At 44.6% G+C, this 16818-nt stretch overlaps 1 long non-coding RNA gene across 1 annotated transcript in view; it reads left to right on the forward strand.

Annotated features, from left to right (window-relative positions):
- Window positions 1-15105, forward strand: part of LOC144761381 (uncharacterized) — a 28650-nt gene extending 13545 nt beyond the window's left edge. The window contains exon 3 of the long non-coding RNA XR_013595697.1: window positions 14914-15105. This is a non-coding gene — a long non-coding RNA (uncharacterized LOC144761381). The remainder of the gene's footprint in view (window positions 1-14913) is intronic.
- Window positions 15106-16818: the final 1713 nt, after the last annotated feature.

The raw sequence follows: 16818 nt of genomic DNA on the forward strand, positions 1-16818 counted from the left end.
AAATATTGTTGAAGAGGGACAACAGGTATGGAAGAATCTCTTCCTCGTTGTCTTTATAGATCTCCGGTGGTAGGCCGTCTGGGCCTGGGGCTTTATTCCTGCTCATCTTTCTTAACTGTACTCTGATTTCCCCCTCAGTGATCTCCCCCGACGGGGTCTTTTTATCTTCCTCGTTCAATTGAGGTAGTGCCCTTTGGTTCCACCACTTGTCCAAATCTTCTGTTCCAATCTTTATATTTTCCCGGTATAACTCTTCCATGAAACCCCTGGCTTCATCCCTAATCTCACCGTCTTTAGTCAGCTGTTCTCCCGAGATTCTTTGAGATAGGGTATTGATGTTTTTCCTAGTCCTGTCTGATCTGGCCTTCCACGCTAAGAGTGCCCCACACTTCTCTCCATATTCAAAGTTTTTTAATTTACTAGTCTCCCATCTGTCATGGATTAGCTTTTCAGCTTTAGCTTTGAGACTCAGCTGCAGCTCTAGAAGCCCCTTTTCTAATTCTGCAATCTTCTCTCTTTACTCTAAAGCTGCTCGCTGTAATTCCTGCTCTTTCTTCTTAATGGAGTCCAAATCATTAATTTCACTATCTTTTATCTCTTTTCTTTTTTGTCTCATCTGGTGTCCCAATAAACCTCTAAGAAAGGCCTTAAATGACTCCCAAACAGTTTGTTCTGTAGCTGAACCCACGTTGAATAAAAAATACTCTGTTATGCTACTCTTGATTTCAACTCCAATAATATCATCTAGTAGGATGGTTCTAACTAGGGTCCATCTTCGTTCAGTGGCAATATTTTTAAAGTTAATGCTTAGTTGTACCACTGACAGATCTGAAAGGCCCACTGGGATATGAGTGAGGTTCTGTGAAAATCGTTACAGTGTTTTGGGCATTGCCGAATATGGACGAGTTTGGTATCTATGAACCGTAAATGGCGAGTTCGGTAAGTGTACGCGTTTTCACTACACTACCTGACATGGTTCGCCTCATTTACGTGTTTCTACATCTGGACCCTTGGGTTCCATTTCGGATACGGCATCCATTTTGTTTCTTGCCCTCACGTAGTCAGTGAACAGGCAAGTGTCCGCATCGTGACCTGTTAGTTCCCAAGCCATACGGAAGACGCATATTCCTTTCATGCGTCTTTATGACCGGAGGAATGACACTGCAGAGGCAAATGGCTCAGCTTGAGGGTAATCTTGCCGTACCGGCCTATTGTTTCAGCCATGCACGTGCTGGGATCAAGCTCTTTGATCCTATGATCATGTTTCCAATATTACCCCCACACTCTTTCCCAGTAAGGTATGCCTGACTTCCTAGCAGCTGTTCTTGTCTCTTTACTCTTGCTCATTTACAACTCAAGTGGAATGTACCTAATGATGGGAAGATGTGCTTTTACAGTTGGAACTGGTGATGTTAATGTAATTATGTTCCGGGGTTCTGAATACATGAAAGCGATCCTTTTGAATTTTACTGTGGGAACTGAGCTGTAACCTTTTGCTTACGTATTGTGCAATGACAAGATCTTGTATAAAAGAGAGCGACACACAAATGCAATTTGAAGCAGACTCTTGGAACCTACACTCTGTTGTACTTCCCATGACTTTTGCATCCCTGCAGTAATAAACGCTGATCTTTGACGCCGAAGGAAGTCTCCCGTGTCTTTGTCTTTAGTGCGCCAGAACAGGTATCCAACGAAGGTTTTAGGTGTTGTTCCCTGGCACCGCTGGGCCTTAAATAGTCCAGTCCTTCAGTTGGCGCCCAACGTGGGGAGACATCGGCGGTACCGGTCCAAAGCCTGACGATTGTGAGGAACTTCGTGTGAAATCTCCGAGGAAAAGGTGCACCCCGCTTCATCGATCCTGTTGTCGAAATAAGTGGTCCGAAGATTTTTCCCGCGAAGATTCCCGCCTCCTGACGGCTGCGGCGGACTGATGCCCTGACTGTCGACCTGTTTTCGACGCCTGGCGTAGACCTTTCGTACAAGCGAGACGATAGACGGGCCTTCCGGGTGACGCCATTGTATTTTCAGTTAAGTATTTGTGGGTCGATCCCAGTCCTTAGTTGTTGTCGAGCTTTTTTAAGCTTTGTTGTATGCATGGTTCCATTGCATTTGTGGTTCTTAGTTGTTGGTCCTTAGTTTTTATTTGACAATTGCAATTGCCAAAAACCGAGGGTTTTGTTTTCACGAAGGATTAGTGCTTCGGTAACCCTTGAAGTTTGATACTAGGTTAGTGTGCACGATGCCTAGCCATAGTGGATTTCTCGGTCTTTTTAAATGTTGCAACAAGGATTCCCGGTTGGAGGACTCGTGTCCGATACCTCCAGTTGGAACTCCGATATATGAGCTCTATAGTCGACATGGTGTGGGTCCTATTATTTATAATAAATATTGGGTCCGTTACACGAAAAAAGATGGTGTCCTTAGTTGGCCACCGCATGGAAGTTTTGAACTTACGATTTTAGATAATCTTGAAGCTAAATTATTCAAAAGGAAAGCTAGACCAGCTATGTTTGATTCTTTTCGGTTATGGCGTAAAGAGGCCAAGCAGAAAGAAATCAAACAGCTTAAAAAGGATCGAAGAGAAGGTTTCGTTCCGATAATGCAAGTTGTACAACAATGTCAGCGAGATAAAGAAGAAAAAGAAATAGAAGTTTCCACTAGACTACATCATGAGGATAGACAAATGTTATCCGGTTTTACCAACTAGTCAGGATAAGAAAGAAGAGGATTCGAAGGAGGATCCCCTGTTAGCGTATTTGATGAAATCGCCACCTCCTTACGCACAGGGTGCTACGGCCCCTGTAGTTCCCCCTGTTGTTCCTCCTGTTGTCCCTCCTGTTGTTCCGGCGGCTGCGGGTCAGCCCGTTGTTGGTCCCACGTTTGTCGCACCACCTGTCTCTATTCCTACTGCTCCTTTGACTGTACCCTCTCTGCCTCTTGTCCCTGCCACCCCGACTACCTTGCCTGCTTCTGCTGTGTCTGCCTTCACTTCAAACGTTGTGGCTCCTGCTCTCCTTTCTCCTTCTGTTCGTAATCGTATCCCTAACACTGTTGCTACCCTTTATTCACCGCTTTCTGGTCAGTTATTTCCATCCGATACTTCTGAAACTCCCCAAAGACGGAGTCAGATCCCTAGTGGGAGGGAAAAAGAGACGTTAGTGACAATGGCACATAGGTGGATAAGACATCCTGCCAACTACCCTCCACGCATGGTTTTCGAGACGTTTTCTCAGTTTAATGAGCCTACACAGAGATTCGTGTTCGAAGAAATGTGTAACTTTTTGAGGGAAGAATGGTATAATAACAATTTAGATAACGTACCGCCCGATATGATTGAACTTCAGAGTCAATTTTTGAGCGGTATGATTGTAGGTGGAGATGTACGACGTGCCTTAGAGCGACTGTTAGCCCATAGGTCGACAGTGCATTCTCGAGTGGCGGTTGATGACGACTCTGAGAATTGGAAAGCGGCTCCTGGTCAGTACCCTATGAGAGAGGTTCCACCAGTATGGATGCCAGGTGATCCTGGTGCTGCCCCTCCGATCCCTCCGCATTTCCAAAGAGTTTGGATACACCTCCCATGGAAGCGATCAGAAGTCTTACAAGTCAAACAGTCCTTACCTGATCCACGCAAGAATCCGGCGGGTTACTACAAGGAGTTGTCTCAATTAGTAGATGCTACTATTATGAACCTTGCCGACATCGACATGCTGTTCGGTAATGTTGTACCACAGCCCGTTTGGGCGAAAATTCGTCAGGAAAATCATGCGAATGAGTTAGGCGGTGATTGGGCTGCAATAATAGCGGCTGATGGCCGACAAGTTGGTGGGGCTAAGCCAGAGCAGGTAATTTCGGATCTGCCCCAGAGAATAATTACGTTCATGAAAACGCTTATGCCGGCGATGAGGGTAAACTGGGATAAATTAGCAGCTTGTAAGCAGAAGAAGGACGAGAGTGTCTCCGATTTCTTTACTAGATTCGAAGAGGCATTTGTCGATCATAGAGGTCAGGATAAGGGCACTGAGGGAGGCCAACGGTTGTTTGTTGACAAATTCGTGTTGAATTTGTTGCCAGAACTATGCAACAAATTGAAAAATTCAGAAAGTGCATGGGCTGTTTCAACCACGGCACAGATATTAGCGACGGCTCAATATTATGAGAATACGGAAAAAGAAGAAAGTGATCGTGTAGATAAGAAAACGAAGGAGCTGAAAACGAAGGTTTTGTTGCAGCAAGCGTATCCTCCGCGTTCAAATCACACTGATTTACAACAGAAATATAGACCACAATCACAATCCTCCAGAATACAGTCACGTCCTGACTCCTCTGACTTTAGATCTATGCTTGGGTATAACCAATGTGCATATTGTAGAAGAGAGGGACATATAAAATACGACTGTTCCGCTTTGCGTGACCGTCTGAATGGTGTGTCATCACGAGGAAGCCGTGGTGGTCCTCAGCAGGCATCTCGAGGTAGAGGCCGCGGTACCATTCACAATCAGAACGATCGCCCTCAGAATTCATCAGATACAAATAATTGTTTTGACCAGCGAAATGCGGGGTCAGTTAGATCTACACAATATCATGTAGACGATTACTACGTTGAACATGAGACTGTTGCAAACGATCATTACTAGGACAGCCACCGACAAAGAGAGGGAGTAGTATCAGTTCCGGTTGATCAGAGCGGGCCTTACGTCGCAGTTGCTACATCTGGCGTAGTCGAGCCTTTTCTGTTAGACACTGATGCAACGAAAAGTTCCATCATGCATTCGAAACTCCCTGGCGCACCTTTGTCTGGCTTAACAAATGTTTCCGTTGGATTCTCTGGCGCCCCGGTTAGAAATCCTGTCTCCAGCCCTTTGCCCCTCACTATTGGTCCTCGTGAGTTGGAGGCTCCATTGATTCTATCTACTGGTTGTGGTGAGAATCTTTTGGGCTTGGATTTGTTAAAACGGTTATATGCGACATTGTACTGCTCCCCTGAAGGAGTGGAGCTTACATTAGGTCGAAGAGTAATCTCTCCTATGTACTTGTCGATCGATAAACTCCTACCGGAATTGAGCTCCCTTCCTGCGTCTCTATGGGCCACAGGTCCCAATGATGTGGGTCTCTTGGACATCTCACCCTATATGATCAAGCTGAAACCAAATGTGTGACTGCCACGTATACCTCAGTATCGTATCTCCATTGAGGGAGAACGGGCGCTATTAGCGATTGTACACGACCTGATCAAAAAGGATGTAGTTGAAGAAACCCGAGGAAATGTGTGTAATAGTCCTGTACTACCAATTTTAAAACGCACTGATCCATCTAAACCTCCTGTGTACCGTTTCATAATCGATTTAAGAGAGGTGAATAAAATCGTGATTCCACAATTTCCCGTGGTCCCTGATATCACCACTTTGCTAACTCTGATTCCAGCTTCTGCCTCCTGGTTCACGGTGATCGACCTAAAGAATGCTTTCTTTAGTATCCCGATTGCTGAGGAAAGCAGAGACCTATTCGGATTCTCATTAGGTGGTCGCAGTTTTAGACTGAAACGTGCACCACAGGGCTATTGTGAGAGTCCGTCTATCTACAGTCAAGCCCTCAAAAGTCAACTTGATTCATTCGTATTACCGGCAGGCGCAGCCTTGATTCAGTACGTTGACGACCTGTTGGTAGCTGCTGATACCGAAGATATTTGTAGAACTGCTACAGTATCGTTGTTGCGGCATTTATGTGACTTACATCACAAGGTGTCACCTTCCAAGCTGCAATATTGTTGCCAAGAAGTAACCTACTTAGGTCACTTATTGTCAAAAGAAGGGAGAAGGTTGACCCGAGAGAGAATTGCAGCGATTACCCGAATGACTGTGCCAAAAACTCAGAGAGATGTACGTGCCTTTCTAGGTATCACGTCATACTGCAGACAATGGATCCCAAATTTTTCACTATTGGCGAAACCATTGTTAGCTCTCACGTGCAAGGATGTTCCGACTCCTTTGCCATGGACTGAAGAGTGTCAAAAAGGTTTTTCTGAATTACGTGATGCGTTGTGTTCGGCTCCTGTGTTAGGTACTCCTGATTACAGTAAGCCGTTTACACTGTACGTTCACGAGAGGGATGGTTGTGCGTTGAGTGTTCTGGCGCAACAATTTGGTGACAAACAGCGCCCATGCGCATATTTTTCTTCGACCTTAGACCCAGTAGCTAGAGCTTTGCCGAGTTGTTTAAGAGTAACAGCGGCAGCCGCGGCGTCCATTCGACAGTCCGCAGGTCTGGTCATGGATAATATGCTTACGGTGATGGTTCCGCATGCAGTTGACACTCTCTTAAACCGAACGAAAACTCAACATTTGACGAGCGCAAGGTTGTCTGGGTATGAGCTGACGTTACTGGCTAGTCACATACGGATAAAACGGTGTAATGTGTTGAATCCAGCAACATTATTGCCGATCAACACGGAGTCAAGTGATGTAGTACCGCATGACTGTTATCTAAGAACTGAAGAGGAAACAAAGGGTCGTATTGACCTAAAAAATACTCCATTGGTAGATCCCGATGGTACTTTGTATGTCGATGGTTCCTGTTTTAAGTTGCCGAATGGTGATGTGACGACCGCGTATGCTGTAGTGACATTGAGTACGGTTGTAGAAACCGCAAGATTGGGTCAGAATTCGGCTCAGGCTGCTGAGCTGATCGCCTTGACGAGAGCGTGTGTGTTGTCCAGAGGGAAACGGGTGAATGTGTTTACCGACAGCCAGTATGCGTTTGGTGTGGCGCATAGTTTTGGGCGATTGTGGAAAGAAAGAGCATTTTTTACGTCGCATGGTACGAAGATTCAGCATGGACAGCTTGTGAATGACCTTTTAGATGCACTCACGTTGCCTAAGCAAGTGGCCATAATTAAATGCAGTGCGCATCGAAAGGTGACAGATGATGTTGGTCATGGTAATGCGTTTGCCGACGAAACTGCTAAAGAGACAGCTAGAGATCTGACAAATCGAATGTACGTTGCGAATTCAGTAAGACGGCCAGCAGAGACTAGCATGTGTGAGGACACTGTTGAGAGTGTGAAGGAAATACAGAATGAGGCCACTGAAATGGAAAAGACTAAGTGGAAAGAAAGCACGGGAAAGTTAGACGAGAATGGATGTTGGGTTGACTTGTCAGAGAAACAGAGATGGATGTTACCGGATGCATACGTGCTTGCTGTTGTTACAATGGCCCATGGCACAGCACATATTAGCTCGAAGGGCATATGCAAGTTGTTGTCTCCTGTATGGAAGAATGATGGGATTACTAAATGTGCAGAGAGAGTGGTTAAGAATTGCATGGTATGTTTGATGCATAATCCCGGCAAGGGCACCCCCACTCCACCTGGTCATTTTGCCCCTCCTACATGTCCTTTCGAAGTTATCCAATTGGACTTCATCCATATGGAGAGATGCAACAATTTGAAGTATGTTTTGGTTGTACTATTTGCGTTCTCCAGATGGATTGAGGCTTACCCCCTTAAGGATAATACTGCCCTATCCACAGCAAAAATTCTGCTCAAAGAGTATTTCCCCAGATACGGCATGCCTCGGATTGTATGGTCGGACAACGGAAGTGAGTTTGTGGGAAGTGTGATGAAGAGTGTGTGTCGTGGTTTAGGTATAGTACAGAAATTTCATAGTGCTAATCATCCTCAGTCAGCGGGTTTGGTGGAAGGATACAATGGCACCCTGAAACTGAAACTTGCAAAAATTCAGGCAACAACTGGTTTATCATGGCCAGATGCTTTGCCTCTAGCTCTCTTATCGACCAGGGCAACTGTGCACTCTCGAGTAGGGCTTAGCCCATATGAGATTGTGTTCGGCCGTCCTGCTAATATTTGGGGAGTCCCGAGGCCTAAAGAATTTGGTAGAATTGAATATCCCATGCTGATTGATTATCTCCATGATCTGACTGCTAAATTGAGTTTGATTCATCAACAGGTCTTTGAGGCTCTGCCGTCACAAACAGAGGGTCCTGGTCATCGGCTGCAACCAGGGGACTGGGTCCTCACCCGTAAGTTCGGACGAAAACAAAACCTTGAGCCGAGGTTTGTGGGACCCTTCCAGGTGCTACTGGCAACAAGGACGGCGGTTCGGCTGGAGGGACGGAAGCATTGGGTACATGCCACCCACACCAAGAAAGTCCCGCTTCCTTTGCCGGCGGATACTTGGATAAAAAAGGGTTTTTCCTCGTCCGAGACCGACGCTCCACTACGCTTTGTCCCGTTCAGCGAAGCTCAGCCCATATCTGACACCCTTGTTGATTCCCCTCGACCAATTTCCTTTCCATCAACCTTGAAAACTTCAAGTGCTGAACAATTGTCTGAACAATCGAACACTCATTTGCCATCCAATTCACTGTTTGAAGATCAGACTCGCCCTGGGAGCAGCCGATACTTTCTTCGCCTACGCACAAAAGACTAATAAAATAATTGTTTGTTATTTTTGGAGTCCACATTTACCCTGAATATTGTGGACATTTTATATGATGTACCTTTTTCCCTTTTCCGTGCAGCCAAGAACTTTATAGTAAATTGAATGTTCAATTTATCTAGAACCTATCATCCGGGTTGGCCGTAGGGCCGTGCGGGTACTTTCTTCTGTTTAGCAGTTATCGACACTAGGTCGGTTTCTTTTGTCAATTTCCGGGAACTCCTGGGAATTGATAATAGCTACACAGAACGGAGTGCGTCAAGAACGTCGCGGACGGTCGTTAGAGGATGGAATTTTCTAAGCTGTCGGAAAGAGAGAAAATGTCGGCGCAAAGATCTGCATTAGATAAGGTGTTGCGTACAAAATGTTTCTTGCTACAGGTTTTCATGTTGTTCCTAACTGTTTCTATGCTGCTGGTGGGTGGAGTATACTTTTGTTTTCAATCATTGCTGCCTTCTGCCTTACCTACCACTCCTTCTCATGATCTCAATTTCGTCTCTACTGTTTCTCCACATTCTTTTCACATACTGCCCCAACATGAGCAAGTCAGACGTGCGGAATTTAGAAACAATTCTTTTGTGCTACTTTTGCATCAGCATCAGTTGGTGGTAAATACTACAAACTGTTGGGTGTGTGGGCTAATGCCGCATACCATGGACAGGGGTATTCCATATTTGGTTCTCCCGTACAGTCCCCAAGGGTCAGCTCGGGCATTCCAAATCATGTTCCATAGTGCACTAGATTCCTACCCCCACCGAGAGCCACGCTCAGCAAGTTTTGGTCCTGCTCCATACCATAAGTCCTTGGCGACAGCGATTGCTGATCTAAATAGAGACATTTTTGATCCTTCACTTATCCCAGAGGAGGAAGTGCAGGCCTACAAGTACCTTAGTGAGGCTGAGTATAGTATATCAGTGGGTGATAGGCAGCTTAAAAGCTCATCTCCAATCTGGATTGTACCTCACCTAGGCCACTTTTGTCTGCAAGGTCATGGCCGAAATCCAAGAGCCCGGCTTGGGAAGAGCGCTTGTGCGGATACTTACGTTCTACCGATGCTCTCTTCCCCTGTCTTCTTAACTGCCAAGGGTACCTATTTTGTATGTTATGACCGAGCATATACGTGGTTACCACACGACTTCTCAGGTACCTGCTATATTGCAAATCTCTTGCCCCCGACTTTCACTGTTGCCGCCGACTATCACAAAACCAGAGTTGTGAGAGGTGTCATTAGTAAAGAGGATACTTCCGGTCAAGAAGCAGGAGACTTCTTCAAGGGTTTCCTACCGTTTTGGGGCCCTATGGTCAATAGCAGGAATCTGAGACAGTTAACTCGTGTAGTAGAGTCAACTGCTAACATAACTGCAAGTGCCCTTGGTAATCTGACAGCAGAGCTTCAAGCGGACAGGCTCATGACGTTACAGAACCGTATGGTTCTAGACGTTGTTCTAGCGGATAGAGGTGGTGTGTGTAAGGTCATCCATTCGAGCTGCTGCATATTCATACCTGATAACGCTCCAACGGTTTATCAAGCCATCTCCCAGTTGCACAAAATCTCGGAGTCCATACACGTGGACGAGGGAGATTGGACGCTTCTAGGATGGTTTTGGGGTCTAATGTCAACTTGGGGTTGGAAGATTCTAATGATTATAGGGGTTGTCATGACATTTCTGTTCACGTGTTGTCTTTGTGTGCAGTGTGGTCCTGCCTTATGTGGCCTTTGTGCTACAACGTGTATAAGAAGGCCATCTGTTTCCAGAGAGGCATTGTTGGATAGAATAATGTTCCAGCAACACCTGAATGATCTGATGAATATCGAGATCGACTCTGATTTCGACTAGTGCTTGCCTACATGAGGGCAAAAGGAGCGTCTGAGGTTCTGTGAAAATCGTTAGTGTTTTGGGCATTGCCGAATATGGACGAGTTTGGTATCTATGAACCGTAAATGGCGAGTTCGGTAAGTGTACGCGTTTTCACTACACTACCTGACATGGTTCGCCTCATTTACGTGTTTCTACATCTGGACCCTTGGGTTCCATTTCGGATACGGCATCCATTTTGTTTCTTGCCCTCACGTAGTCAGTGAACAGGCAAGTGTCCGCATCGTGACCTGTTAGTTCCCAAGCCATACGGAAGATGCATATTCCTTTCATGCGTCTTTATGACCGGAGGAATGACACTGCAGAGACAAATGGCTCAGCTTGAGGGTAATCTTGCCGTACCGGCCTATTGTTTCAGCCATGCATGTGCTGGGATCAAGCTCTTTGATCCTATGATCATGTTTCCAATATTACCCCCACACTCTTTCCCAGTAAGGTATGCCTGACTTCCTAGCAGCTGTTCTTGTCTCTTTACTCTTGCTCATTTACAACTCAAGTGGAATGTACCTAATGATGGGAAGATGTGCTTTTACAGTTGGAACTGGTGATGTTAATGTAATTATGTTCCGGGGTTCTGAATACATGAAAGCGATCCTTTTGAATTTTACTGTGGGAACTGAGCTGTAACCTTTTGCTTACGTATTGTGCAATGACAAGATCTTGTATAAAAGAGAGCGACACACAAATGCAATTTGAAGCAGACTCTTGGAACCTACACTCTGTTGTACTTCCCATGACTTTTGCATCCCTGCAGTAATAAACGCTGATCTTTGACGCCGAAGGAAGTCTCCCGTGTCTCTGTCTTTAGTGCGCCAGAACAGGTATCCCACGAAGGTTTTAGGTGTTGTTCCCTGGCACCGCTGGGCCCTAAATAGTCCAGTCCTTCATGAGTGACTGAAGTTAAAACTGGCTCGAAAGAATGGTCTACCAAGAATAAATCAATTCTCGAGAATTGTTTGTACTTTTTACTGTAAAAAGAGTATTCTCTTAGGTTACCATTCTTAGTTCTCCATGCATCCAGCAAGTTAAATTCTTTCATTATGTTCCTAAGAACTGAAAGAGACCTTTTGGGCAAGACATATTTTGCTCTGGAGGTGCGGTCTAACTGAGTATCTAGAATGAGATTAAAATCCCTCCCAAGAATGAGAGGTGCTTTGCTCAGGATTAAAACCCTCTCAAGATTGCGAAGAAAGGTTTCATTATCCTCATTTGGGCCGTAAAACACTGCAAATGTATATGGTAAACTAGCTATCAGCAGCTCTGCTACCAGCCACCTACCTGACTGGTCAGTATCCCAGCTCTGTACTTTAATTCTTTTGTTTGCCCTTGTGATTATTGCAACTCCTCTAGATATTCCCTTTTGCCTAGAGCATAAAATGTCCTGTACCCAACGCCTTTTCTCGAAGACCTTCTTACACTCTTTTGCCTCAAGATGGGTCTCCTGCAGTAGATATATGCTGGCCTTTAAGTTCTTTAGAAAGTCACATACCCTCTGTTGTTTCCTAAAACTTCCTATTCCATTGAGATTCCAGGAAATGATCTTACTACTTGTATATGGGTTTACCGCCATAACCAGATATTACCCTCCCAGCTTATCTCCAGGGAAAAAACATTATCTGAATGTCTATATATGTATTTATATGTTTGTATTTGTCTGTGTATATATATATTTAAATTTCTGTGGTCAAATGAGGACTTTTTTCTTTTTTTTCCCTTCCCCCCCCCGCTCCCTCCCCTGAGGAACCCTCCCTTCATCTTGGGCGTTGTCTTGCCCCTGTGAATCTCTCCGTCTTTCAGCACACTGTCTATCCTATCCCTTGCCCTATTAACTATTGTCGGTGTGAATTGGTGTTTTTTTAAATTTTTGTAAAAATATTTTTTAAGTGTGGTGTGCAAACCCCCATTTTTTCATTTTTTTACTTAATATAGTTGATCTATGTCTTGGATTGCTGTGTTAATTTTTTACCATATAAGCATAATCCATAGATACAGGTAGAAGTATGCTTTAAGTATACTTTAAGTATGCTCAGAACTGGGAGCTAGATACGTCCAACAAAACCTACTCCCTCATATTCTGTAACAGTTCGTCTACTTCTTCTGGCTGGTTACAGATATGCATTTTGTTATTCCACATAACTTTAAGCATGGCTGAAAACTTCATCTGAACTTTCGCTCCCAATGATCTAAGTTCAGGCATTCTTGAGCTCAATTCCCATTGTCTCTGAGCCGTTCTTCCTCCTATGTCGGACCTAATTTGATATGGGTTAGCCCGATAATGAAGAGAGGCACTTGCTAAGGCTCTACTAAGTATCAGCTCTCTAACATTGTAGGTCTGGAAATAGACCAGAATTTTCCTGGGTCCCTTACGATCTGGGTGTAGTCTAAAAGGGTCTCTGTGTACTCTCTGTATTTCCGCTTCTAGGTCTATATCCAAGCTTTCAAAACCCCCTCTCTAAGAAGTCTACAGACAAAGGCTTTAATATCTCCTACCTCTTCCCCCTCTGGTATCTTTAGAATGCGGAGATTATTCCGTCTTGAGTGAGTCTCCAATCTTTCCATGTCCACCATTAAAGTCTTATTTTGTTTTTTTAAGGCACTGGGGTCCTCACTGATCTCTGCCATAGTAACTGAGAGGGTAGAGACCTTTTTTTCCAGTGTGACCGTCCGGGCCTCTATCCCTTCCAATCTAGTTTCCAAAAGATCAAACCTATCATGTAGTCTTTTTTGGTTTGCCTCAGAAATTTCAAATTTTCCAGCAAATCACTCCTCAATGAGTGAAATAGGAGCCCAATCTTATCAAGCTCCTGGGGGGGAGTGGAAAACTGACCGGTATCCTTTTCTGATCTGACACAGGTTTTAGAAGCTGGGACAATTGCGTTGTTAGTGGTATCCGTGATCTCCATGTGGCTACACACTGCGACCTCCAATGTCTGTGAACTCGTAGAGTCTTGATGGGATAGAGGGTTTTCAGACAGACTATTACTGTTACTGCCGCCTATCCGAGTGTCATTGTCTAGGCTAACTGGGCTCTCTATATCCTCTAACACCTCCTCGGCTTGTATTTCAGCTAAAGGGGAGTACCTGTTATCCAGGGCCAAAGCAGATAAAGAGGGAAGTTGAGTAATCTGATTTGACTGCCGGTCCTCTTCCATATTCGCTCCCTCTTTTAAGGAATTCATTTTCTCAACCACTTTAAAATAGCTTTTAAGAGAGGGAGTATTTTTTTGTGTTGAAATCTGCTGAGGGGGCTTACTGCTAATACTCTTCTTAGAACTCCACTTCCTCTTACTTTTGTGTGGTATAAGAGGTGAGGGTCTCACCTTCTCGCCCAGTTCAGCTGAGTCTAAAACCCCCTGCTGCTTTAATTCTTGTTTTGATCTCAACTGGTATCTATTTTTTACCACCTCTCCTCTGCTTTTAGCTTGCTTACTACTGGCCCAGTCTTTCCCCTTAAGCTCTAAAATTCCTATTGCCGAGTGTGTTTCTGCTGGTGTTAAAATATCAGAGCTTACTTCACTCTGACACAACAAAACTGGTGCTCCTATAGACAAGGCTGCCTCCATGCGAACTCTTCCTTTTACTGGAGTAGCTGGGATAACTGGGGATAAGTATCTATTAGCTGAAAAATACCCCCAGCAGACAGGACCTCTGTAATGGTGTAAAAAAGCACCTTTTGTGCACTGCCAAGCTTCCCACTTCCAGTTAACTCCCCCCGAGCTCCACACCACAGTCTCTGATTTTAAACTTATCTTCTTGGTTTTGTTTGTCTGCCTCGATGGAACATCCACATCCGCCACAAACTCCTCGGCCGCTGCTCCTGAATCCGCTCCTAGAACTCTGTTTCTCCTAGCCTGCGGCAGCCCCTCCTCGTACTCCCGGCATGCATTCCCACTGACCATCTCCCTGAGTCCTAGCGCCGATCTCCGTTCTCCGCCACCGCCTCGGCTCCGCTTGTTTTGCTCGAAAAGGAGAAAGAAAACCTCGTTTCTGTTGAGTAATTACCTTGCGATTACTTTACCACCCATTCTCACCGTAAAATCTCTGCGGGGACATCCAAATTGTTTCTCCTGGTGTGCTCAGGCAGAGAGCTCCGCGACAGCCGCTAGCCTGCCGCCGCCATGTTCCTCCATGAAAAGCCCCAGTGGAGCAATGCCGACCTGTCCGGATTGTTGGAATATTAGCTCAGGGCTTGACCCTGTGTATCAAGGTATCCTGTGATATTATCCTGATAGGCCCCTGTTTCCCACTATACACCGGATGTGATATCTTATTGGGCACTATCCCTCTTTATGTTGAAGGAAGAGATCTTTTATCTGGTACAAGTCTATTTCCCTACGGGTTCTGACTATCTCCCTATTCTCACTTTTTGTATTATTTCTCCCCCAGTCTGAACAGGTCCCACTCTGATCCTTTTCTTTCCCCTTCCCTTCTCCCTCTCTCTCTCTCTCTCTCTCTCTCTCTCTCCTCCCCTTTGCAGTGATCCCCTGGGAGTCTCTTTTTAATGGTTCCTTTAGCTATGACCTCTCCGAAACCACATGGGAGAGTTCTTGAATTTTAATACGTGCATATCTTCTTTTCAGATGCCTTGCCACCCTGTGGCCCCTCCTTTATTCTCCCACCCTGATGAAGGTGTAGCCCCGGACGATCTCCACACCGAAACGCGCGTTGGCGTTTTTCTCCATTGGAAGACCGTCCGAGTGATCTGGGACTTTGTGTTCACTGTCCCCTATTGTTCGTTGATTTATACATCCGCGTGGAATTTATGAATGTGTGGTAGCAGTATGAAGTTAGATGTATGCTTGCTGGTATGATTGTATAGTGTGGAGTGAAGACCACAGTGTGAATGTTATGTGAATATGCAATTCTGTTATGGTTCTATTTCATTCAATATTTGTAAAACACATATCAAGAAAAACATTATACTCGATGATTTTAAACTTTACAATGATGCTTGTCCTATGAAATAACAGTAATTAATAAAATAATGTTTTGCTAATCTTGTGTTCAAGAACTCTCTGTGTGGTATGAGGCTTTTGTGAATACAGTTGAACCTTTAGAGGCCTCTCCTATATATAGGGGGCAGGCAATGTTCCCTTTTTTTGCATTGTTCTTTCCCCGTCTACCTGTCCTTATTTGATGTGGGGTCCCCCTTCTTTGTGGCATAACCATGGGCCATGCCAACATCTCAGCACTACCAATGATAAGGTGAACCAACCATCTGCTGAGTTAGTATTGAAAACAGCCAAGTTCTCAGTTGTTTTCTAAAATTATTCTCATTGATAGTATAATGAAGATCAGAATGCATTTGTTCCATGCCCTAGCTGCCAAATAGGAAAAGGATCAACCTCTTCTCCCTACACACCTGACCTTATTAAACAGGTAAGCATCTAGCATTTTAGATCTCAAACTTCTGGATAGAGTGTAGGGACGAATTCTGTCAATAAGATATTTGGCACCAGTATCTTGGAATGCTCTATGGACTTAAGTCAGATATTTGTACAGAATATGCATGTGCACTGACAGACAGTAAAGATGTTTAAAGTAGTGAGAAGCCGAGGATCAATGTGGCAATTTGAGTACTAACTGGGCTGCTGCATTGTTCACCACTTGCAAATGACCGACTATGTATTTGGTAAAGTCCTAGGTACAGACTGTTAGTGTATTCCACCCTACATGTAATCAGTGCATGGACTACGATTTTCTGGGACTCCAAAGGGAGTATATCCAGAAATGTTGTTAGTGAATGCAAGATGGAAAAACATGTAACTGCAACTGACAGATTTTGAAGGCAAAAGACAAAATCTTTGTCAAATTTTGTGCCCAAATTTCTAGCCACTGTGAGAGGCGACGGAGGGGGGGGTACGTTGGAGAATTGCGAACCCAGTGGCTCATCATTCATTAGACCGAATTCCATTGGGGATATCAAAAAGTAGGAAGTCATTTTTATGTGAATTACAATTTAAGTGACTGTTCCATCCATTCATACACCTTGGAAAGGCAGGCTTTGCATTTTCTTCAGTGGAAACTGAATTTTTGTTAATAGATAAAAATCAATTGTGTATCATCAATATGTAGGACAGCTTTAATCGCAAAGACTCAATCAGCGTTGCCAGAGTGGCCATACATGCATTAAACAGTGCAAGACTTAAAGAGGATCACTGAGGGAGCCTGTATTTAAAATATTTTGCTTCCAGAAGTAAAATGGGAAACTGACACCGCTTGTTCTCTATTACAGAGAAATTATTGTAGCGATCTTCATACCTGCCCAAAGATTCTCATTTTAGCTAGTCATTGCAGAAGATTCGCTTGAGACACCATGTTGAACCCTGTTGATAAATCTAAAAGAATTAGAGCAGTGTTCTGACCCTTGGCCAGAGGCACTTTAATACATTCTGATACTTCCAATAACGCTGATTCTGTGCTGTTTTGAGACCTACAGCCTGATTGGGATGGATGTAAGAGACCAAGTTGAGTAAGATATTCTG

The sequence above is a fragment of the Lissotriton helveticus genome, chromosome 6 (assembly GCF_964261635.1).
Source record: "Lissotriton helveticus chromosome 6, aLisHel1.1, whole genome shotgun sequence".
In the NCBI taxonomy this organism is placed as follows: domain Eukaryota; kingdom Metazoa; phylum Chordata; class Amphibia; order Caudata; family Salamandridae; genus Lissotriton; species Lissotriton helveticus.